Source organism: Chrysemys picta, chromosome 6, assembly GCF_011386835.1.
Source record: "Chrysemys picta bellii isolate R12L10 chromosome 6, ASM1138683v2, whole genome shotgun sequence".
Classification (NCBI taxonomy): Eukaryota; Metazoa; Chordata; order Testudines; family Emydidae; genus Chrysemys; species Chrysemys picta.
In genome coordinates this window covers 58042452-58066948 of record NC_088796.1, presented here as the reverse complement: position 1 = coordinate 58066948, position 24497 = coordinate 58042452, and the positions used below count along the sequence as shown (strand labels likewise).

Here is a 24497-nt window from a genome sequence, read left to right as displayed (position 1 = left end):
CAAATTGATTAATAATTTGTTCCAGTATCTTTCCAGGTATCAAAGTTAGGCTGACTGGTCTATCACTTCCCAGGTCGTCTTTGTTGCCCTTTTTAAAGATAATTACTATACTATGTTTGCCCTTCTCTAGTTCTCTGGGATCTCACCCGCCTCCAGGCGCTCTCAAAGATAATTGCTAACAATACCAAGATTGCTTCAGCTAGATTCTTAAGTACTCTATGATGTATTCAAATCATCAGGCCTGATGAAATTCATCTCACTTACTTAAATGTTTTTTAACATGTTCTTTCCCTGTTTGGATTTGTGCTCCTTTCCCATTGTTGTTAACATAAGAAATTACCTGAACCTTCTAAAACTCAATTCAAAACTGAACTGAACTGAAAATATTCAAAAAACTTATTTTTATACATTTCTGTGACTCTGTACTTTTTAGTTTTAGTGAGTACTTAACATGGAAGTATAGAAATACCTGAAAAAGTCTTATTTCTGATGTTGTCAGAACTGGAAATTAGCGAGAAGGAATCTTGAGAGAAACTCTGTTCTCATGAGATATTGTGCCAGATTTCTAGACTGAAAAGGATCAGATAAGCTTTGGAGGTGCAAACATTTGGCTGGTTTCCCATCACTAGAACTGGCAGAACATAGTGAGGAAATTGTACCACGCTTTGCTTCAGTCAGTTCTGTCACTGTGTCACTAAAATAAAACAAATTTGATTTTTGGTTTTCAAAAAATACTTAAAAATAGAGTCTAATACAGAAATCAGTGAGTGTTTTGCCTATGTCAGGATTGGGCCTGTAGGTAGTAAACATTGATTTTATTCTGTAAATCACTTTGTAGTTGATATTTTTTAAAAAGCAGCATAGTCTTTCAGTAACTGTAGATCACTGAATACCTTTTTATATAATCTTCCGTACAAGTATTCTTACAACTTCCCCTGGTGTCTATAAGTCACATTTTTTAAAAAAAAGTACAGGATGAAACTGGAGCAGACAAATTAAAGGACACAGTTCACACTCAGTCATGGCTCTTGCCAGGAAAGCCATATATCAGGAGATGACTAAGGAGTTTCCTATGTGTGAATTTGCCAACGGGACCTGGTGATGTGCCAAAAAAAGAGTCATACCATTAGGAGTGAAGAGAAAAGCTCAGATTCTTCATTGTTGGTGGAAGAAGAGTTAGCCTTCACAAAGAAGAGAAGGAATTATCTTCTTCCCCTTTGACAGCAGAATTCAGGAAGAGTTGGAAGCAGCCAGTGAAGCAGAGTTCCTCCAACATTACAAAGTGCAAGGCCCAGGTTAGACAATATTCAGTTCTGCACTCATTGACAGTAATTCTTTGGCAGAGCTGGAACTGGGCAGCTCAGGAGAGTCATGGATTTTAAGACTGGAAAGGACCACTATGATCATTTAATCTGACCTCATGAATAACACAAGCCGTAGAATTTCACCCAGAAACTCCTGCAATATACCCAATCAGCCTCAAGATTTTCCACAGACTGCCTGCATGACCGTAGAAAGTCACTTGTTCTTGCTGTGCCTCTGTTTTCCAATTTGAAAAATGAGGATAACCACCCCATCTCACTTGGTGTTGTGAGGATAAATTCATTAATGTTTGCAAGGTTCTCATATATTAAAGTGATGGGGACTTACAAGTGGATAGAAGGCATATTAATAATTTGCTCATCAAAGAAAGTGCTGATTATTATTTTTTTCTATATTCCTCTCCACTTCCATGTTCAAGAATAAGACAGCCCCCCCAACCTGAAACAAATACTCACCAGCAACTACACAGCACACAACAAAAACACCAACCAGGAACCAAACCCTGCTACAAACCCTGCTGCCAACTCTGTCCACATATCTATTCAAGGGACACCATCATAGGACCTAACCACATCAGCCACACCATCCAGGGCTCATTTACCTGCACATCTACCAATGTGATATAGCCATCATGTGCCAGTAATGCCCCTCTGCCATGTACATGGGCCAAACCGGACAGTCTCTACGCAAAAGAATAAATGGACACAAGTCTGACATCAGGAATCATAACATTCAAAAACCAGTAGGAGACCACTCAATTTCTCTGGTCACTCAATAACAGACCTAAAAGTGGCAATTCTTCAACAAAAAAATTTCAAAAACGGACTCCAATGTGAAGCTGTAGAACTGGAATTAATTTTCAAACTGGACACCATCAGATTGGGCCTGAATAAAGACTGGGAGTGGTTGGGTCATTACAAAACCTAAACTTAATTTCCCCATTACTAATTTCTCCCTACTGTTACTCACACCTTCTTGTCAACTGTCTGTAATGGGCCACTCTCTTACCACTTCAAAAGTTATTTTTACTCCCTTGATATCCTACTGTTAATTGATTTATCTTGTTAGACTGACCTCACACTTGGTAAAGCAACCCCCATCCTTTCATGTATTTATACCTGCTCCTGTATTTTTCACTTCATGCATCTGATGAAGTGGTCTCTAGCCCACGAAAGCTTATGCCCAAATAAATTTGTTAGTCTCTAAGGTGCCACAAGGTCTCCTCGTTGTTTTTGTTTGTCAGTGTAGATTTGAAAACAATTTGTCTGTTTACAAACCTAAAGCCAGCATTTTATTTGGTAGTGATGGTTTGTTTGAAAAATAGGATACATACAGTACAAATCATTGTCTAGGCAATTTATTAAAGTCAAATGATTCATTTGAAGGAATACATTAACTAGGCCAAATTATGAGCTAACTTTCACCTCATGGAACACTGTTGAAGAATGGACAGGGTATATAATAGAAATAGAATGTTGCAACACTTTTCAGCCATGGCGATTACAGATCTTGATTAGCCCATCAAATTGCTATGCTACTTTTTTCACTAAAGTAGAGGAATGTCTATTTTCATCACATGTGTAGAATAATGGTGGCATGCGTCTTTGGTCTTTACCCAAATGCAGCATGTTCTGGTATCAAGATTCATTAATTAAAAGACTATTCGGTGACAAGCAAAGTAACAGCACTTCACATTAAGCTGAATTACAATACCCAAACACTTTATTGTATTTCTGCCAGTTCCAGTAACTATATAATTACGTCCTCATTCTGACATCTTTCTATTGATATCATAGATCCATTGTGGCATCTGATTCCAAAATCTACTCAACAATTTGCTATGCTGAAAACAAAAGGGTACCGAGTGGAGAAAACATTGGCTGTAAATGCAGGGTAAATATTACTGAGGAAAGTATCACTGAACAATAGAACACATGCAGCTGTTGCTGCCACACAAAAAATTAGCACATAAGATGTGAGATCTGCACAGGCAAGAAAACTATGCCCATGGTTCTCCACCTATTTCACAATGTCTCCACATCACAAACTAACAATTTACAACATTCTCCCATCCAGCCAACCATCCTTTGCCAAAAGTCATGCCTCCAGGCCTTCTCTTCCTCTCTCTTTCACACCACATGCCTTCAACCCATTTTTTTTTTTTTACCAAGCTGCAATTGCCCATTTTAGATACCCAATCTATGGCTATCTGAGTTGCTGTTGTCCTGCATTTCAGTCCAGATCCTGTTGTCCTGGCTGTTTTTCCTGGCACAAGGTGTTCCCTGCAGTGTTCTAAAAGTCTGTGCAGGTGTACCAGCTGCATGAGAGGAAAAGCAAATGACAACAAAGGACCTGTTTTCTCAGAGATGCTTGATTGAAATGCCCAAAGACCAAAAAAATGTGTATACAACACTTTTCTTTAGCTGCTGCCTGCTTTAGCTGCTACTTGCCAACATCTTAGAACATACTGGGTCAGATCAAAAGTCCATCTAGCCCAGTACCCTGTCTTCCAACAATGACCAATGCCAAGTGCTCCAGAGGGAATGAAAAGAACAGGTAATCATCAAGTGATCCATTCCCTGTCACCCATTCCCAGCTTCTGGCAAACAGAGGCTAGGGACACCATCTTGTTAACTTCACTTTTGATTTGTCCTCAAAAGTGGTTTTGCTTGTTACAAATCAACAGTTCTGAGGACAGCACAGGAAAAGGTAAAGATGGCATCCAGCAACTCAGGAGAAAAATGGGAAAAAGGGTTCAGAGGTGGGAAAATGAGTATGAAAGGCCACAGAAAAATATTGGTGTGCATCTTCTGCATGTTACCTGCAGGCTGCAAATTACAGAGCAATTTCTAATAGAGAATGGAATGACAGCTATACACAAAGAACTTCTGTAACAGTCACAAGTCCCCTTATGTTACACATAAGAGTCCTACTGCAAAAAAAGTCACCATTCTTTTGCCCTGGACAATACAGAATGAAGTAGCAGCTCGCAAGATGACCTCTTCTGTTTTTCCTGCTCACTAGCTCAGCCTCATAAATGCCTAAACTCATATACAAAAATGTTAATGCTTTCCAATTGCTTTTCTGAATTTATATTTATTGCAATACAACATATCCATTAGTGCATCTATCACTGGTAAATTTGTTGCTGCTACAAACGTACAATACATAATGCTGCAGCAATTTCATTTTACAAGCTAATAATGTACTGTAATGTAGCTTACAATATCATGTAGATGTATTTGATTAGGGAGGTTCTACAGTCAGTCAGGCTGAATAGTGGATTACATGAGATTCAAGTTTTTAACTTATTTACTGTACAAATGAACAGCCTTGGTGCACAATAAATGTGTTAATTTAACAGGTGTATCATTTTCTCTTTTCAGATATTCACTGAAGAGGAACAAATGTTACCCAGTCTATTTTGACTCAAATTGAAGTACAGCAGACTTACAATGTTTTTGACACTTGACATGTTTATTCTTTTAAAGAGAGCCATAATCACATTTAACTGTTTTGTGAATTTCACTTAACTGCTTTATTTCATTGACAATACTAACTTCTCAAGCACAGAAGATGTGACAATAATATGGTTTTCTGAAGTGTAGTAAATAAAAATTATAGATCTCTTGCAAATGAAGGAAAGCTTAAAAAAATCTTGCTTGAAGAACTATTTTTCAAAAGTTTTCCATTAAAAAATAACCAACCAAACATGGCGTTTGTAGCACAGCATTACCCAGTGCTTAATTTGTGATTAAGGAGGACTGGGGATCAAACAAGTAGGTGCTGGGGCTCAAGCAAATGTTTTACTTTCATAAATGATGCAGCAAACCCAGAGGTGCCAGGGCTATGAACTGCCAAGCCTAGAGGTGCGGGGGCTCAGCCCTGGCACAACTTAAGCACTGGCATTGCCAATAGTTAATGTGTATGGTTGCAGAGGAAGGAATGGCACATGTGTATTGCCAGATGTGAAAATAAGAGTGAGGCAAGGGTGTGTGGAAGAGGCAATGATTAGGAGAGAGATTTTAACTATAACAAGGCTTAATCTTTCTGCCGGTTTTCAGGGCTTATCACCCCACTTACACTGAGAGGAAGGATGGTTCTAGTAGTTACAGTGCTAGCCTGGGACTTGGGTTTGAATCCCTGCTTCATCACACATTTCATGTGTGACCTTGAAATAATTGGGAGTTAGCCACTTGGCCCTTGTAAAAATCTCGCTAAGCACCCATCTGCATCTTTAGGCACCTAAATACCTTTACAAATCTGACACTTCAGCCTGGTCTACATGTAGCTCTGTTGCTCCAGGTGTGAAAAATTCACAGCCTATGAGCACTGCAGCTATGCTGACCTAACCCTCAGTGTAGAATCAGCTAAGTCGATGGAAGAATGCTTCTGTTGCTCTAGCTATTGCTACTCAGGGAGGTGGATTACCTACAGTGATGGAAATAACCTTTTTGTCCCTGTAGGAAGTGTCTACACTATGGCGCTACTGTGGCATAACTACAGCACCATAACTGTGATGCTGTAGCACTCGTAGTGTAGACATGGCCTCAGCCTCTGTACCTCAGTTCCTCATCTGTAAAATGGGGGTAATAGCACTTTCTTATCTCACAAGGGTGGTGTGAGAATAAATACATTGAAGATTGAAAGGCATTGAGATACTATGGTAAAGGGGCCAGATATGAACCTAATATTGGCTTGTCAAGTATCAGGGGGTAGCCGTGTTAGTCTGTATCTACAAAAACAACAAAGAGTCTGGTGGCACCTTAAAGACTAACAGATTTATTTGGGCATAAGCTTTCGTGAGTAAAAACCTCACTTCTTCGGATGCATCCGAAGAAGTGAGGTTTTTACTCACGAAAGCTTATGCCCAAATAAATCTGTTAATATTGGCTTGTCATCCATGAGACAACAATGATTGCATTTACTCCCAATTTACACCAGCATCAGACTTATCAGAGTCAGAATTTTGTATGGGGAGCAAAAATAAATAATGTGAACTAGCCTCTTGTTTTTATATTCTACATACAAAAGGATTCAGCTAAAGGAGTATGGCCATTAATGGTTTCTGAGGTTAATTATTTTCTCCTTTCCAATGACATTATCCATGTAGTGTATGCATATTAAACTATATTGTTGAATTAACTTAGCTCAGTTATTTAACTGAGATGCTAATAGGCCAAATTCATCATTGGTAAAACTCCATGTTCATCATAATATTTATGTAGCATTAAAAAAAAAAAAAAAGAAAAAGAAAAAAAGTAGTTTAGCTCCCTAATCTAGCTGTGTTCCTTGTAATACATTCCAACTGAAAAATGGGACACAACAGGAAATAGTTTACAATTTTTTATGTAAAAGGGGACTATAACTGTCATTTCTGTTTAGTTTATAGTTTCCCGAGTTTTGCCAGTCTTTTATCCCATTCGGATGGGCTAGTTTTTAATTTAACTCTATCATGAGCAAATTACCGACATGAGCACTAGGGGAGGGGGAAAATTACATGAATAGCTTTGAAAATCCAAACCCTCTGCACATTATTATGAAAAGTAATATTACATCATTTCTTTACTCATCCTTAGTGCAGAGGATCAAATGGGAACATTTCTCCTACACTCCATAGGAAAGGGGCTTGGCACACACAGCAGAGTTATTGGAAAAGGAAACTAAAATATATGGTGTTAATGAAGTGAAGTATTTTTCTCTTTGAGGTAAATTGAAATGACATGTGAAAATCCTTCTTTTTATTCCACTGGGGGCAAAAAACCCTCTTTTCAGAGCCAAAGCCCAGTAACATCAGTGGGAATGCTTCAACTGACATCAGTAGGCTTTGGACCAGGTGGTCCAAAAACCCATATAGACTGAAAGGTAGAAGACCAACTGATCTTATGGCAGAAACTGTCTAATGTACAGTTTGCATAGATAATCTTGCCTGTATTGCAAGCAATGCTTTCATTCCACAGTATATACCCAAAGCAAAAAATTGGGATTATGTTTTTTTATTTCACTATCCAGTAGGCATCTGTGAATTGGCTCTTTTCTAATGGTGATGCAGGGCCTATACTACATCCTGTTTGTACTCTGCTAACACCACTGGCTTCCACTTCATGTGACATTTGTCTCTACAGTATGCAAAGTGTTTGGGGGAGAGGGGTAGAAAAACACCCAAAACCTGACAGCATCTTTCATACATTCTGATCTGTTATAACAAAGTGAGGATTAATTGGTATGTGCTGCTTTTCAGGATACAAATCTATCTTGGAATGTATTAAAATATTTTGAATAATAAAAAAGAAATAGATCTTTTTCAATTCATGTTGCAAAATATGCTATGAATATGATCTGATATTTATGCATGCATATCAAAAGGAATACACTAAAATGTCGGAGCCTGTCGTGCTGTATTTTTTCCTTTTCTCGGGTTCTTTTGCCTATTTACTCCAGATTCCTCTCCGTCCTCTCTTTACTTCATCAATATACTTTCATAGTAAGGTAAAACAAGTACAGTAGATATATAGTATGAAGTAGAGCCATGAAGCAGGACTGGGCTCCCGCAGGTCTCACTGCCATAATAGCGGGAGTGGGTAAAATGTACTTTGTTGCGCATGGGATTGGATGAGCAGAAACAATAAACTGTGGTAATTTTCAGGGAAACACTAAATCTCTCATCAATTTGTCATAAATAGAAATTCAGCAGTGGAAAGCAAGTTTTTATTTAGGTTTAAATATTTAAATTTAAGTGAGGGATAGAAAGAAATGTGATGTCTCTTATAACAGGTGTTAAAGTATTTTTTTACATGATTTAAGCAAGATTTCTTTTATTCTTTTAATGGTAAAATTGTGTCCAAATTCTGTTTATATATATATATATATATTAACAAAGGGGCAATCTCTCTCTTGCAGAATTTGTGAAATCTAAGGCTTTTACGGGTGGGAGCAGGATAAAAATGCAAGAAAATGCAGGAGCAGGTGGGGGAAAAAAAAGTCCAGCGCAGGTAAGCAGCAATATGTAACTAAACAGCATGCAATCCTATCCTCTATGCTACTGTCATCACCCATACAGCAGCATGTGTATTTTTTCCCCCAATGCAATACCAGATTTTAAGTGAAAACTGCCTAAGTCTCTTTCAAATCTTGCTAATGTGATTGGATGAAGGATATTTTTACCTGGCAGTCTCCTATCCTACTATACTTATCTTCTCCATTTTGAAAAAATAAAAAAAAGAAGGATAATTTCAACAGATTATATTAACATTTTAAAGAGAAACAGTCTGCTTCTACCTATCCAGCTGAATGGTAATGATAAAGAATCTAAATTGTGAAAGAAAAACAACATCCTCTGTAAGTCTTAAGCACCTAAAGAATTCTTAGACCGTAAGTCTGAGATCACAAGTGTTTTCTTCATACCCCGCTAATATGAAAACACCACTCTATGATATCCATCTTGCCATCAACTAGTACAGACTGTGTGGAGCCCCAATTTATAGTGCAAAAAATATATTTCATGTGTCAGTGTCACAAACATAAGCCTATTGTGTCAGAAACTCCCTAAAACTTTTTAGGTTTATCTTATCAAAGCACAATAAATCTACTACTAAAATAAGCTACCCCCTGAACACACAGTCATAGTCCCAAGCAAGAAAATAAACACTAAGTTCAATTTTATGCCAGATTGTCTTTAATGTAAGGATGTCACCAAAGCATTAGGTTCTCAAGTTGGTTGTTTGCAGCAACTCTTTTCAAATTCAAGCTGCAATCAACCATGCTATAAACACTATTTGTGCTGTTTCCAATCCCTTGTAAATCAATAAAATAAAATAAAATTCCTTTGCCAGTAAAAAAAAAAACAACAACAACAAAAAAAGCAGATCCTCTAGTTTGATGCAAGAGATAAAACAATTCATCTAATTAGGACTGAGAAGAAAATCTTCAAAACATTTAAGAACAAGTCCAAAGGATAAATCACACAAAACAAAGAGTACAAGTGTTTGTAACTGAGACATCATTTTCTCTCTTCTCTGTGTATGTTTTGCTTACTTTTTATAAACAAAAACAAAAACAAATGATGGACTCTGAACATACTCTTCTCTGTAAAAAACCCACAAGTCTCCAGTCTCTCCAATGCTGCCTTTGAAATGAAAGACACTATAGAGTGTCTTAATCCAAACAAGTACCATGTTGCACCTCAATACAGTGAGCAGGAGAGAGGCTGAGAAAATATACAGAATGTAACACACCAGACAGTGGAATAAAATACACATAAGTATGGCGACAGCTGTATCTGAATGGTAAGTGAATCAACTTAAAGAAACGAAACCTCTACAATTCTCGAGTGTGCACGCACAAGCATGCACACACAGCATTTATTTATGAAACTGTCTTTTAAACACAGAATCTTGCACAGCAGAAAAGGCAATTAAACAGAACAGCAGGAAGCTGTCAATCACTCTAGCAACCAACAAAAGCATCTACTATCAAAGCAAATAATGTAAATGTACAAAAAAAGTGCCTTCTATCAAAGCAAATAATGTAAACATGCAAGGGAAAATAAGGTTGTGTCATAAAAATGAAGAAAAAATTGTAACACTGCCTCCCAGTATATATTTTTGCTTGTGATTTCATTTGGCTAGATTAATTTTTCCACGTATTCAACCTGGAAGGTATGACATTCAAGAGCTTCTCAAAGTATTTTGGAGTGGCATGATACTTAGGTTGGTGTGGTGGGTTATTTTTGTTTGGCTGGCTTTTTTTCCATCTTAGTGTACAAATAAATGGACAGTCACCGTTTATCATCACTTAAAGATGCATGTGCATGCTGCAGTTTACTGAAACATGATTGGCTGCTACATAAATCAATCTGATAGAGATCGGTCCCATGAAGAAAAGATAAATCATTAGCTTGTGCTTTTGCAATGTAATTCATTTTAGATAGTGATTATTGATGATTTAATTCCACTGGTACATGTACATGTCTAGACCATGCTTTTATATAAAATGTTAAAGCAACAGAATATATTCATTCCAAGAAATGTCATGAGGAGGTAGTGAGTGAAATCATGTTAATGCAATATTACACATGAGATTTTACATCCATAGAAGTTAGCAAAATCAAAGTTATGGTTCCCACAGCAAATGTAACTCAGCCCTCCAGTGTATATATATTTTCTATTGCTATGTGTTGTGATAACTTTTCTGACTAAATAAATGTTCTGTGCAAGTATGCTCAATGAAACCAAATTATGGGTGCTGTGAGAAACATAACTTTGAATTTTTTGACTTTTGTCCTTGTTAAATCTAAACCATAACATTGTTCTAACAAGATTTTTGTTGTTGTTTCTTTAAACCTCCTTTAAAAGTAGTGTGTAATTGCACACTGAAATAAATGCAGCACAGCCTGTGTCTTAATTCAATTCAAGTCCTTCAGGTGTATGAGACAAATGATTGCACAAATGAACATATTGCACCAGATTTTGCCCATATACCATATTGTGAATTTAATTTGTACATTCAAACCCTGTTGGCATGTGCACATTGGCTATTTCTACACACATTTAACCAGTTAGGTGTGTGGACATCTCTCAAACTCTGGCCACTAGGGATGAAATTCAGGCCTTTGCAGAAGGCACCACTTATGTCCTTAAAAAGTATATAAATAGGACTTAACTGGGTCACAGGCCTTGTGCTTTCCCCCTACAGAGAAGTGAATTTCCTCCATGTGCATTTCTTTGACTGCATGATCACTGATTACAATAGAATTGTCAGCCAACTGTGTGGATGAATACTTCGGCTAGATCTATGCTACACACTTACTTTTGGTGTAACTATGTAGCTCAGAGGTGTGAAAAATCCATACTCCTGAGCAACATTGTTATACTGACCTTAACCCCTCCCCCCTCATGTAGACCAGTAGGAAAACTTCTCTCTGACATAGCTACTGCCTCTCATGGAGGCAGAGTTATTAGGCTGGCGGAAGAGGTCTCTTCCGTCAGCTTAGAGTGTCTTAACCAGAAGCGCTACAGTGATGCAACTGCATTGGTGCAGTTGCACGAATGCAAGTTTGTAGTGTAGGCCTACCCTGAGACACTATTACTCATGATAATAATAGCAACAAAATGCACTTTTATAGCACTTTGAATAATAATTAGGTATTTGTCACAGTACTACTGTACTGCAGGTAATATCCATCTCGCAGATGTGGAAGCTGAGGCAGAGAGTTGAAGTGATTTGCTGAGCTATCACAGCAAGTCACTGACCGTCAGGAGTTCCTGACACACAGCTCTCTCACTTTTCTGCATCATGTGGCCTCTCAGTTACATACAGGCTCTGTTTGTGCTGAGATTGAGTCAGGAAAATGGTTCATTCTCAATACTCACCATGCTGTTTTAACTTGTTTACAGCTCCATTCCCCCTCTCCTACCCCTCTCCCCCACTAATCCCTTTTTCAAACTTAGCAAAGCAGGCATTCCTCTTGGAAAGCAATCACTTCTTAAATAAGACAGACTTGGACTTATACAAGTTATAAAAAAGAGCATCTGAAAAAGTGTCTTAAAATATATAAAAACATATTTTTGTTTCATGCTTGGATAAGTCAAAAATCAATCAAAGAGCATCTTACCAAACTTTCCAGAAGAATTCACCTCTAGGCTGAGAGCAAGCATCAAAAAATTTGGGCAGAAATTCACACTGGTTACTGATCTCATATCCTATCATATCATAACAGCAAGCACAAATGGCAAATAAAGGATGGATGAGCACACTATACTCAGAACATTTCAGCCCTAATAATGGGCCAGATCATCCTCCCATGGGGAAACCTGAAACAAAGGTGAAGAGGTGGAGTAAAACTCCATAAGGTTCACCTTGAAGAATTTTCCTGAAATCATTCCCTCTGGAGGGAGGGATGGAGAGGCCATGAATTTTGGGGGCCACATCCTACTTAGATCCACAGATTTTGGGGAGACACTTTCGGAATGGATATAGGAATCATTTTGAAGAGACAGGTGCTGCAGCACAGTAGCTGTACTACTTTTGGCTCAGCCCCCCTGCTGCGGTTTAGTAATAGCAAGGAGGAGACCTAGAGAGATATTATAGCTGCAAAGCTGTATTATCTCCTACCTTGATTTATGCATGGAAATCCTCACATTCTACAGGGGGACAATGCTTTAAAAAGTGGCAGCTCTCCTGGTCCACTTCATTCCATCCTCACTTGTCTCCCCTGAATTTAGCAGAGCTCCGTCTCCTTGGTGTTCCAGGGGAGGCGTATCTGAGCAAGACAAAGAGGAAGTAAGGGAGGAAAAAGATTCTGTCACAGAAGTGTCACTTTCATATACCCAGGAGAGATCTGCACTTTTGGGATTACCTTCTTCTGCAGATCCCATGAGATGGTCCAAGTTGTTTAAATGGTTTGTGGAACTTTAATATCACTTAGAGAATATGTGTGACACTCTGCTTTTGTGTCACTGGTTCTATCTGGGAAGAAATCATTTGCACACTCTAAGGATTACAGGATTGTTTTCCATTTTGATTGAAAGTCATTGCAATACACATCTTTTTGAAGAAAAAGTAACACCACAGCTGTACACACAACAATAAAGATATTCTAGGAACTAATTGATCCTATAGTATGTCCCGTATCATTATAAGTGAATTTGACACAGCTGAAATAGATTATACTAACTACTATTAGGTTGACAAAGTGTTTGGAATGAAATACGTTAGCTTTTCTTGAAAAGGTTGTTACATTGTTCAGACATCTTTTTCTTTGAAGAAAAAAAGTTGGCTTTGTCCTGAGTTCCACAGTCAGAGTTAAAAGTTGGTATTTGTTGGGCACCGAGCTTGTGTGTCTATGAATGCTGCAAACTTTTTCCAAGTGATGTTTTACAGAATTGCTTTTAAAAACCCCAGAGGGTAAATACTATTCTCAGAATAAACAGAAAAATGCTGACCTTGTCAGATTTAGCTGCTGAAAGCAAAGCTGTTTTAAGACTTGGAGGAGCAAGGGTCATGGTTATAAACAACACAGATAAAAAAGAGAAGAAAAGAAAAAAAGAAAGCTAGAAAGAAAAAAAGAACCACACCATGAATATAAGTAATAAATATGTTGACCTTGACAAAAAGGGAATGAGATATTTATGCAAAAGAAGAATGGAAAAGAAAAAAAAAGAAAGAAGAAAAAGCCCACAAACTGTACTTGGAAAAATGTTTCTTAGAGCTTGTTTAAAGCCGGAAATGAGTCACTTTAGCTTCATCTGTTTTTGGTTTCAAAAGGGGAGAAAGGTCAAAGCTTCTTTGTTTTAAATAAGCTGGTCACTACTTCTGAAGTGTAACATGATAGGGTTCAAAAGCCTTAATGAAACTGGTATTTCACTGACAACCTGGGCTGCAGCACCTCGGCAGTTGCATGGTCATGTATTCTAAGTCAAAGGAGTTTTACAAACAAAGGCACGGCAGAGCGTGACTTTGTTCATGACCTTCATACCCCGGTGCTCCTGTGGCAGCCATATGGGCAACGTGATGGCTAAATCTGCCACCCCCTACTACACTTTCACAAATTGCAGCTGCACACAAGGAACTCCAAAGTCATGTTCACAGATGTGAAATGGAACCATTACTCTGAGCTCCATACAATGCCTTTTAAAATAGATTCTAATAGGGATTAAATTGAAAATAATTCCATAGAAAACTGAAAGCATTAGAGAACCTCTATTTGACAGTAAAAATTCAAACAAGTATTCCAACTACACACAGGAGTAACTTCTGGAAAAAATTAAACCCTTAGAACACTATAGGTTTAAAATTCTTTTAATGGAAATGGACATGTTAAGGGTTTGAAGACTAGTAGAAGCACTGTTCCTTTAAAGAAAGTTTGAGTGACAGTTTGTTAACCCTCTGACAGCCAGTCATACCCTTCCAATTATAATTGAGCCAGGAGAGAAGCTAGGTGAGGGGATAGCATAATGAAATAGTGTCATTGACGGGCAGTGGTAGTGCATTGGGCAGCAAGTTGGGAAACAGGTTAAAATCTTAAAGGAGGATCTCTGAAGGAGTCAGCGCTATCGATCAAGCTGTGCTGCAGTGGCTCAAAAGCCTGAGTACGAACCTCAGGGCAGACTGTTAAGAAGAAGGGCACAAACCCCAAATTGGTTGTGAGTTCTATACTTAGATTTCACCAACCAATTGTCAAGTGTAAACTCCTCAGGCACTGTAACAGCCTTAACATGGAGTCACACATGGTCCCCTTGGGTACTTCAATCTGTCTTGCCGCCTAGGTAAGCCTACCTTTGTGATAAATGGTCCCTTACACCATGAATCACAGCAATATTCAGGTTACTTCCCATCCCAAAGGACCAGTCACTCACCCCAGGTCAATTGCACTTTAGATCTCACACAAAGACAATGCCTGTAGCCAATCCTATAATAAACTATCTGAAGGTTTATTAAATAGGAAAAGGAAATGAGTGTTATTTACAAGGTTAAGGCAGGTGAACATATACAAACACATAAGTTACAATCTTAAGTTTCAAAAGGTAATAGAAGTTTTTATAATAAGCAAGCTCTATATGTCTGTTAGAGCTACTCCAGGCTATGCCCCAGGGTTCTCTTGCTCATGTCTAGAAAACCTTGCCCTTCAGCTTGCAAGCATCATTGAGGTACAGTTCCTTCTTGTTAGGGGTTTTTATTCCCTTCTCCCTTGCATTCTGAGCTTCAAACTCAGCTAATGGGAGGAATTCGCTTGCATGACTCATTGGGAAGTGGGGGCTGGGGAGAGCAATCAACAATTGTTTTTGTCCTGTTTAATGTTCCACAATAGTTCATCTAGTGTTGATGGGTTTTCCCTGTTGGGCAGGACAGAAACACCTTTGGTTGGAGATCAACATTTCATACTAGTTAATGTTTCTCTCGTCTAGTGATTTACAGTTACAGAGACTTGTAATACAAAGGCTCAGATATCTTATAATATGGGATATAGATAGGGCTGCCAACTTTCTGATTACAGAAAGCCGAACACCCTTGCCCTGCCCCATCCCTTCTCCAAGGCCCCCCCTCCCTCTGTCGCTCACCCTTGCTCATTTTCACTGGGCTGGGACGGGGGTTGGGATGTGGGCTCTGGGGTGGGGCTGGATATGAGGGGGTTGGAGGATTGGAGAGGCCTCAGGGCAGGGGCCAAGGGGTTTGGAGTGCAGGATGGGGTGTGGGATGCAGGCTCTGGGAGGGAGTTTGGGTGCAGGAGGGGGCTCAGGGCTGAGGCAGGGGTTGGGGTGTGGGAGGAGGTGTGGGGTGCAGGCTCTGGGAGATGGTTCAGGACTGGGGCAGGGGGTTGGGGTGCGGGAGGCAGTGCAAGGTGAAGGCTCCGGGTGGCGCTTACCTGAAGTGGCTTCCGGAAGCGGCCGGCATGTCCCTGTGGACCCTAGGCACAGGGGCGGCCAAGGAGCTCCATTCGCATGCACCTCCTCCACAGCTCCCATTAGCTGGCCAATGGGAGCTGCGGAGTCGGTGCTTGGGGTGGAGACTGTGTGCGAAGCCTCCCTGGCCTCCCCTGCGCCTAGGGGCCTCAGGGACATGCCGTCTGCTTTTGGGAGCCACACGGAGCCAGGGCAGGCAGGGAGCCTGCCTTAGCCCTGCTGCACTGCACCATCGACCAGACTTTTAACGGCCTGGTCAGCAGTGCTGATTATCCATCAAGGTCCCTTTTTTGACCAGGTATTCCAGTCTTCTGTTGTGCTGCCATCTATGCCTGGAACATCACCCAAAGCAGTATTTGGTAAGCATCCTCCCTCCCTCTTCTTCAGATCAGTTTAAACAACTGACCTGTTGGATAATGCCCTAAAGCCCATTTATGCTGATATCCACATACTTCTCCTTGTTTATTAGCTATACTGTAACTATTCCTGCCTTTAGACTGTAAGTTCTTTGGGGCAGGAATTTCTTCTTCTGGATTTTATAATGTATAATATACTTGCCAAAAAAAGTGCCATTTGCTCCAGATTACTGCAAAATAACAGTAATAATGACAACAGAGATATGGAGAGCTATCAGAAAATGAGGGAGGTTAATTGAATTCAAAGGAAAGACAGTTGCTATACTTGTAGGTACAAGTGATTTTGAAAATGACGCGCTTTGTTATTTTTTGCTGCAGCAATCCTTAAAACAAATAATTCACAACTATGAATTATATAATAAAACACAGGGGGAAAAGATTACTAGTTGAATGGCCTTTAGCTATTTCAGAGATAGCAACCTCTTCACTGTTAAAAGTAGGTTTTGAATCTGGATATATGCAGAATCACACAAGGAGCTTTCAATTTCCACTGCTACCACTCAGTCCTCCTTCTATACCCATTGGACCTTTTTGATCTTTACACTGATTGACATGGAGCCAAAGCTGACCAGTGAATGGGAATTCCCTCTGCTCTACCTTTTCTGACAGTCCTTCCTCACAATCATATCTGTTGTCTCCATTTGTGGCCAGAAGAATCATGGAGAAAGCCATGATTTGGAGTAGAGGAACTCACTGAAGCAACTGTGACTGCCATGAAATCTCCAACCATTTGAAGCACTGAGGAGGTAGGCAGGAGGCATTCTGATGAGCACAGAATAGACAGCTAAAGTGTTAAGTGGACTGGGAAAATGGAGAGATGGAAAAGGTGCAGAGGCTGGGACAATAGATAAACATTCATAACGGAACAAAGATAACATTCTGTATTTTTGGGTTCATGTCCCATGTGCAGATAGATCAGACTGGAGGGAGGTTACTAGTGGAGTTCTTCAAGAATCAGTCTTGGGACCCATATTATTTCATATTTTTATTAACGGCCTTGGCACAAAAAGTAGGAGTGTGCTCATGACATTTGTTGATGATACGAAGTTGGGAGGCAACATCCATACAGAGGAGAATCAGAAAATTATACAAGAAGAATTTAACTTTGAAGAATGAATTACCAAAAAATGGATTAAATTTAATAGGACAAAGTGCAAGGTCATGCATATAGTCTAATAATAAGAATTTCTGCTATAAACTGGGGGCTCATCAGTTGGATGCAACAGAGGAGGAGAGAGACATGGGTGTGTTGGCTGATCAGAGGATGACTATGAACCACCAATCAGATGTGGCTGTGATAAAGGCAAATGCCTCCCAGGATGTATCAGGCATTTCCAGGAGAGATAGAGAAATATTAATGTCATTGTACTAGGCACTGGTAAGACCTCGTTTGGAATACTCTGTACAACTCTGGTTACCCAAATTCAAGAAAGATGAATTCAAAACTGGAACAGGTGTAAAGAAAAGCTACTAGGATGATCAGGGGACTGGAGGGTCTACCTTATGAGAGGAAATTAAAAGAGCCTGACTTGTTCAGACTAGCAATATGAAGGCTGAGAGGGGATTGCTCTTTATAAATACATCGCGGGAGGGTGAGGGGCAGGGGGCGGAGGTTAAACACCAGGGAGATTGATGGGCTTTTTAAGCTAAAGGCACAAGAACAAATGGGTATAAACTGGACATGAGCAAATTCAGCCTTGAAATTAGAAGGCTTCTAACCATCGGAAGAGTGAGGTTCTGGAACAGCCTTTCACTAGGAGCTGTGGGAAAAAAAACAACTTAATTAGTTTTAAGAGAGAGCTGCACAAATATATGAGTGGGATCGTATGATGAGGTTACTTTTGATTGTGAGAGGCAGGGTTTAGCTGCTCTGGGGGTCCCTTCTGGCTCATGGCAGATGTTCCTAAAATCTCATGCTTAAGGGCTTTCACTTACCTGCAGGGGTCAGGAAGAGATTCTCCCCTTTACTCCCCCAAAAAGTATTCTGTGTGTGTGTGTGTGTGTGTGTGTGTGTGTGTGTTTTATCTCCTTCCTCTGAAGGATCAGAGATGGCTGCAGCTGGAAATGGGATACTGAGATAGCACTGAGCAATCTCTCTTTTCACATGCTTGGCTGGTTGGGTCTTGCTCACGTGTTCAGGGTCTAAATGATCACCATACACGGGGTTGTGAAATAATTTTTCTCCAGGTCACATTGGCAGTTACTTTGGGGGTGAGGGTTGCCATACTCTGCAGCATGGAGTGCAATTCACTTGCCAGGATCATCTTGGTATACCTCATTTAATTAATTTCTTGCCATTGCAGGGGCCTTGGGCATTGGTGCATCTCAGTCCTTCCTATTCTCTCTGTCTGTAGCACATAATAGTCTGCACTCCTGAGGGCTGTAATACCCCATGGTCTAATTTCAGTTTCTGGGTTTAGTGCGCAGGTTCTGGGGATGGTGGTCTGTGATATGTAGGAGGTCAGCCTAGATGATGATCCCTTCTGGCCTTACATTCCATGACTGCATATGGTTTTCAGAATAGAAAAATTACAACTACAATCTTAACCTTTACTCTAATGTATTCACTTCACTCCATCTCTTCAGCAATCTCATAACTACCATAAATGCCGGATGTTGGTCTTGTCTACACACTGAGTTAGTGTGAGTAGATATGGATCTATAGCACACTAGCTTCCATGGAGCCTTCTACAGCACACAAATTTCCATAGGGTGTTTTGACATACTGCTGTTTGAAAGAGGAGCACATCAAAGTGCTCTACAGAACTTTTTCTGCACTGGTGCAGTGTCCACATGGGACCTTACTGAATGGCAAGCTTGTGAGCTGTAGATTCATACCCTGGCTTGCTGCATGCTAACATCCCATTGAGAGATGCAGCTTCTTCTCTTCCCAATGTAGCATCCATAGCACTTTCTGTCATTCTACAAGTCCCAGATACAAATCAAACCTTTCAGTTTACAAAAACCAAACAAACCAGAAAGCCACTGCTAACTACAATCGGGTTCCTCATTGTGGGACAGAAGCTTCTTAGCTTACATTGTTTGCACAGATAAGTAGGCCTTTTGGCACTCTCTTTAATCATTCTAGAAAGACTGAGAACTTCTTGATCAAATTCAGTTGAGTATGAAAACGTTCCAGTCCAATAGCTCATTCACCCCCATGAAATTCTAACAAGAGATGGTATTGTTGACCAGTAAGCAGCAATCATTGACTACTACATTTTGTTTAATGGGATTGGGAATGGCACTGGTCTTTTTTCTGCTCAATGAACCATGTTGAAACACTTTTCATATCTTGAAACACTTCATGATTGTCTTCAAATAAATCTGTGTTGACAAAGCATCATTAAGTCAAGTTATCCCACTTCTCCACCCATTGGGAAAAAAATGTACAAAATGAGGAAATACTCAATCCTCGACCAACCTTTCCTATATACTATAAATGGATGAGAATTAATATGTTGTCTCTCCCTCTCTCGCTCTATCTATCTCTTTCTGCAGAGTGCAGGTGGGTTTTTAATGTGAAATATTAACTTTTTCGCCTTACCTCAGAAAACTACTTAGGTCTGATAAATTCAGAAAAGCTTCAGATATGCCATTGAACTCTGGGGGGTTTATGTGAACCAAAGGCCACCAAGTCTTTGAAGACAGCATATCTGTATTGAACATCATCAGATTAAAAGCTAAAAGGAGGAAGGATGGTTTTGTGGTTAGACTGAGACTTAAGCCCTTACCCAGAAAAGCACTTATGCATCTAGTTAAACTTTAAGCACTGGACTAGTCCCATTATAGTTAGGCACATGCACTGGACTAGGGCCGTACTCTCTCTTAATCTCAGTTATCCAACTGTAAAATGGGGATAATAATACTCTCTTTCTCCCATACTTTATTTAGACTGTAAACTCTTTAGAGTAGAGATTGTGTCCTATTAGGTATCATACAGTACGTAGTGTGGGGATGTATCATCCCTACACCAACCTAATGAAAAAGTTCCATGAGGAGGTAAGGGTCACGATGGGACACTTGCCAGGTAAACAAATCATGGCCTTATGTAAGGCCCCCTGGTGGTCTAGGATCATATAAGATGATCATGGCCTTATGTAAGGCTCCCTGGTGGTCTAGGATTATATAAGATGATCATGGCCTTATGTAAGGCCCCCTGGTGGTCTAGAATTATATAAGAGGAGGTAAACAAATCATGGCCTTATGTAAGGAACGGTTAAACCAATCGGTGTGGGGCTATACATGTGATAAACACATGATTCTCCTTCTTGTCCAATCCGTAGATGTGTTATTATAGCCTAATTGTGTTATGTAATGTAAAGAAAAACTATAAAAGAAAGCTTGCAATAAACAGAATTCGGATTCAGCCTGCAACCACAGTGGTCGTGTGCTTTATCTGCTCCGCATGGAACCCCACAAATGGTGACCCCGACGTGATTCGGCTTGGACATCAAGGCAGCCAGGACTTTGCCCAGAGTGAGCTAGCAGAGATCATACTAGACACAGCCGCCAGTGGAGCAGGGATCAATGTTCTCAGACAGTAGACCCAACAGGTGTTGTCTCAAAAGCTGAGCAAAGAGAAAGCAGATCCAACCAGAAAAAGGATCTGAGTGGTCAGACTCTATGTCATCTCTCATGAAGAAACTGGAACAATTGAATTTAGATATTGAAGAGGCTCTCAGTGCTGGCTCTTCTCCTTCCAGCACTCCTTCTACCAAAAAGCGCAAACAGCCATGCCCTGTTAAGGTGGAGACAGGCCTTCTTCACAGAGATCATCAGAGAAAGGGAATCTGTGGGAATAAGAGGGCAGGCTACCAAGATTTAGATGGTTTGCCAAGCTCAGTGTCAACTGGAGCACGACCAAAAACTGAACATGGTTTGAGAAAAGGCAGAGGTGGCAGCCGCGGCAGGAGGTACCGGAGGATACCGGCTCCTGCTCGTCCGAGAGAGACGTTCGTGAGCTCACAGCCGACTGAAGCGTTCGGTGAGAAAAGGCGGAGGTGGCAGCCGTGGCAGGAGGTACCGGAGGATACCGGCTCCTGGTCGTCCGAGAGAGACGTTCGTGAGCTCACAGGTGAGCGGCTGCATTTAATAAAATGGGCTCTGCTTTGTCTGCAGAGGAGGAGACGGTGCATGATTTTTTATTACGCATCGCTAAAAAGCGGGGAGAGAAGCTTCCCTCTGACGCGTTGTCCCGTTTGTTGAAATGGGGGCAGAAACGCGGGAATGTACAAACAGGGCCCTCAGCTACAGGACATGCTGAATCAGTTGTCCCATTTGGCCGGTGAGAGCCATCCCCCGCAGTCCCACACATTGCGAGCCCTGAACAAGCCCGGCTTTCCTGTCACCAATAATGTTTGTACCCCAAAGTTCCGGGCGGAGTTCCCGGGGCAGGGTGAGCAGTTGCAGAATAGGTTAAAAAGAATGGCGAAGCCAGGCTTATCTAACTTTGAAAGGACATATAGGAAAAAACCACCGGATAAGATCCCTCCGGCAGATGCTACCCGAACACCATGCCGCCACACAGAAGCCAAACGACGACCCCGCGGCACCGGACTTGCACTTGTTGTTTGCTACAACCTAAACACCTGATAATGCTGTGCTTCTGTTTGTTCGGACTCCTTATTATAGGAGCAGGGGTCTTTGTATATCCAAACTCTGTACCTTTTGTTAACCCACGACAAAATGTTTGGATCACCTGGGCAAACCAAACTGGCCAAAAAGCCCTTTTTGCTTGTTCATGGCCACCCCATCGGATCCCCAATGGTTTTCGTGGGTATTTATGTAATGTTATGTTTTTTAATAGTTCCCAGTTGTTAAATGTCACCTGTCGTCAGTTTTATAGGTTCAAAAAAAGTAGTCAGGTGGCTAGTAATTGTCCTAATGTTAGTTGGACCCTCCTATAGGCCTTATTTAAGAAAAAGGGGGGAGGTGTGGGGATGTATCATCCCTACACCAACCTAATGAAAAAGTTCCATGAGGAGGTAAGGGTCACGATGGGACACTTGCCAGGTAAACAAATCATGGCCTTATGTAAGGCCCCCTGGTGGTCTAGGATCATATAAGATGATCATGGCCTTATGTAAGGCTCCCTGGTGGTCTAGGATTATATAAGATGATCATGGCCTTATGTAAGGCCCCCTGGTGGTCTAGAATTATATAAGAGGAGGTAAACAAATCATGGCCTTATGTAAGGAACGGTTAAACCAATCGGTGTGGGGCTATACATGTGATAAACACATGATTCTCCTTCTTGTCCAATCCGTAGATGTGTTATTATAGCCTAATTGTGTTATGTAATATAAAGAAAAACTATAAAAGAAAGCTTGCAATAAACAGAATTCGGATTCAGCCTGCAACCACAGTGGTCGTGTGCTTTATCTGCTCCGCATGGAACCCCACAATGTAGTACACTTGAGCTCCGTTGCGGCCTGCAGATTCTACTGTCACACACAGTAATATTAATAAATTAACTGACCCCTCCACAATCCCCTGGTAACAATACACCATAAAATAATCTTCATAAAAGGCTCAGTTTTTTGGTCTGTTTTCCAGATTGTTCTGATTTGTATCCGTATCTGGTTTACATTCACCTCCCTGGCTGGCTGCTATCCGACCATTTCTACTTACTAGCTGGGAGAGGAGTCAAGCTGCTCCTTCAACAGCCAGTGATAATTGTTGCAATGTGAGGCAGCTGGCAGGCTAATGCACCTACACTAAAGCTGTGGCCTGCAGCTTGGAAAGGAAATTTAATGAATCTGAAACCTTTTGTCCCATTTGTTAATATTTTACAATTTCTTTTGATAAATCTCTTTTTTCCTGTCTCCATATTGTACAGCATGGGGCCTCCGAGTGCCTAATTTATTATTTGACAGTTCTATGCATGCTTCAAATAATGGATTGCAAAGTTACTATACTATTCCAAACAGGGTTAGAAAGTTTATTCATACAGTGAGAGAAAATGTTAAAAGTAAGAAGGAAGATTTATTTACCTTAGATTACTGAGAACTTGTAAAACATATAAATAAATGATAGCTTCTTTTGAATTTAAGGCTTGATTGGTTCCATAAGGGTCTTTATATATTCCTGCTAAATATACAACCGATTCTACAGAGAATTGCAGAAGGGGCCGTATAACTAATCTTTTACATTTATTCTTTTCTTTTACATTCTTTACTTAAGCATAATCACAGTGATAAATCCACTTTGTGGGTGCGAGTGTGAGATGGCCAACCTGAAGTTTCTCAGACAGGCCTGAGGTCTCTAAGACCCACAGCCATTCTCTTGTTCTTCTCATTTATCAAAGGGCCCCTATGATCTAGCTTCTGCATTTGTATGACAACCAGGAGATTGCCAATTGTCTTGGAAATGTAAAATAAACACTTTTTCTACATATGTTAATAACATTGTTTATTGACTACTTACTCAGCTTGGATGTAATTGGGGTCATTAGGGAAACATAAGCAGCTCAGAGGCTGTCAATACCTGACCTTTAAAATATTCACTACATTCAGTGTTACATGATGTTTAACAAGCTAGCCTTTTCATGTGAATGCAGCTGTTGTTGCCAAGCCAGCAGGAATAGAGGTGCGATTTCTTGCTGAAAACTTTTTTTAAAGAAGGGGTTTTATCTCAACCATGGGGTTGAAACAATTTGGAACAAAACATATTTCATGGAACATGTATTTTGAGGTTCATATGCATTGGGAAAACATACAACAAGTGTCACATGAAAGAAAAAAGAACCAAAAGAGCACCAGGATTAAAACATTCAACTAAAGTATTTTCATATATTATGATGTTTGGTAAAAGTAAATCAAGCCACCTTAAGGCTGTCTCAAGCAAAATTTTAAACTGGGGTTCTGATTACTGAGAGAAGATTGAAGAATCTCTCATCAGCAGACCATAAAGAATAAAGCAAAAGCTATCACTAATGTGCAGATGTTATCAGGATGTGACTTCAGCACAGCTATGCATCCCGACAGAGACACAAAACTGCAGATGTTTAACACATTATTGTGGAACCTAACCACAAACTATTCTATTTTAATTATTTAAATTTTATACAAAAAGATATTTTATTTCTTGTGCCTCTACTGCAGAATGTGAGTTAATAGTTCCTGTCAATAAAAGCAAACAAGTTTTTCACTGAATTAGAGTTATTAATAGTTCCGAATTGGCTGATATGTAAATGCTTCCATTTTAAGTTGGTCTTAGAAAAAACAAACAAAAAAGATATCCCACATTGAAAAAACAGAGTAAACTATGTTCTTTTAACACAATGTTTAAATTAACATTGAGTACGTTCAGACAATGGCTATATAAGCATACAATCCAGTGCAGAAAGGGGGAAACA

The 24497-nt window shown here is 40.0% G+C and overlaps 2 long non-coding RNA genes across 3 annotated transcripts in view; one reads left to right on the top strand and one right to left on the bottom strand.

The window, feature by feature from the left end:
* The window catches only part of LOC112059425 (uncharacterized), a 115778-nt gene extending 109650 nt beyond the window's left edge, over window positions 1-6128 (top strand). Inside the window, exons 3-4 of the long non-coding RNA XR_006175804.2 lie at window positions 3120-3216; window positions 4710-6128. This is a non-coding gene — a long non-coding RNA (uncharacterized LOC112059425). The remainder of the gene's footprint in view (window positions 1-3119; window positions 3217-4709) is intronic.
* Window positions 1-24497, bottom strand: part of LOC103306045 (uncharacterized) — a 54018-nt gene that overhangs the window by 10776 nt on the left and 18745 nt on the right. Inside the window, exons 1-2 of one of the 2 annotated variants that reach the window (XR_508680.4) lie at window positions 12680-13288; window positions 12436-12583 (exon numbers count right to left, since the gene is read on the bottom strand). This is a non-coding gene — a long non-coding RNA (uncharacterized LOC103306045). Of the gene's footprint in view, window positions 1-12435; window positions 12584-12679; window positions 13289-24497 lie in introns of those variants that run through there. The other variant, XR_010602235.1, reaches the window with a different exon arrangement.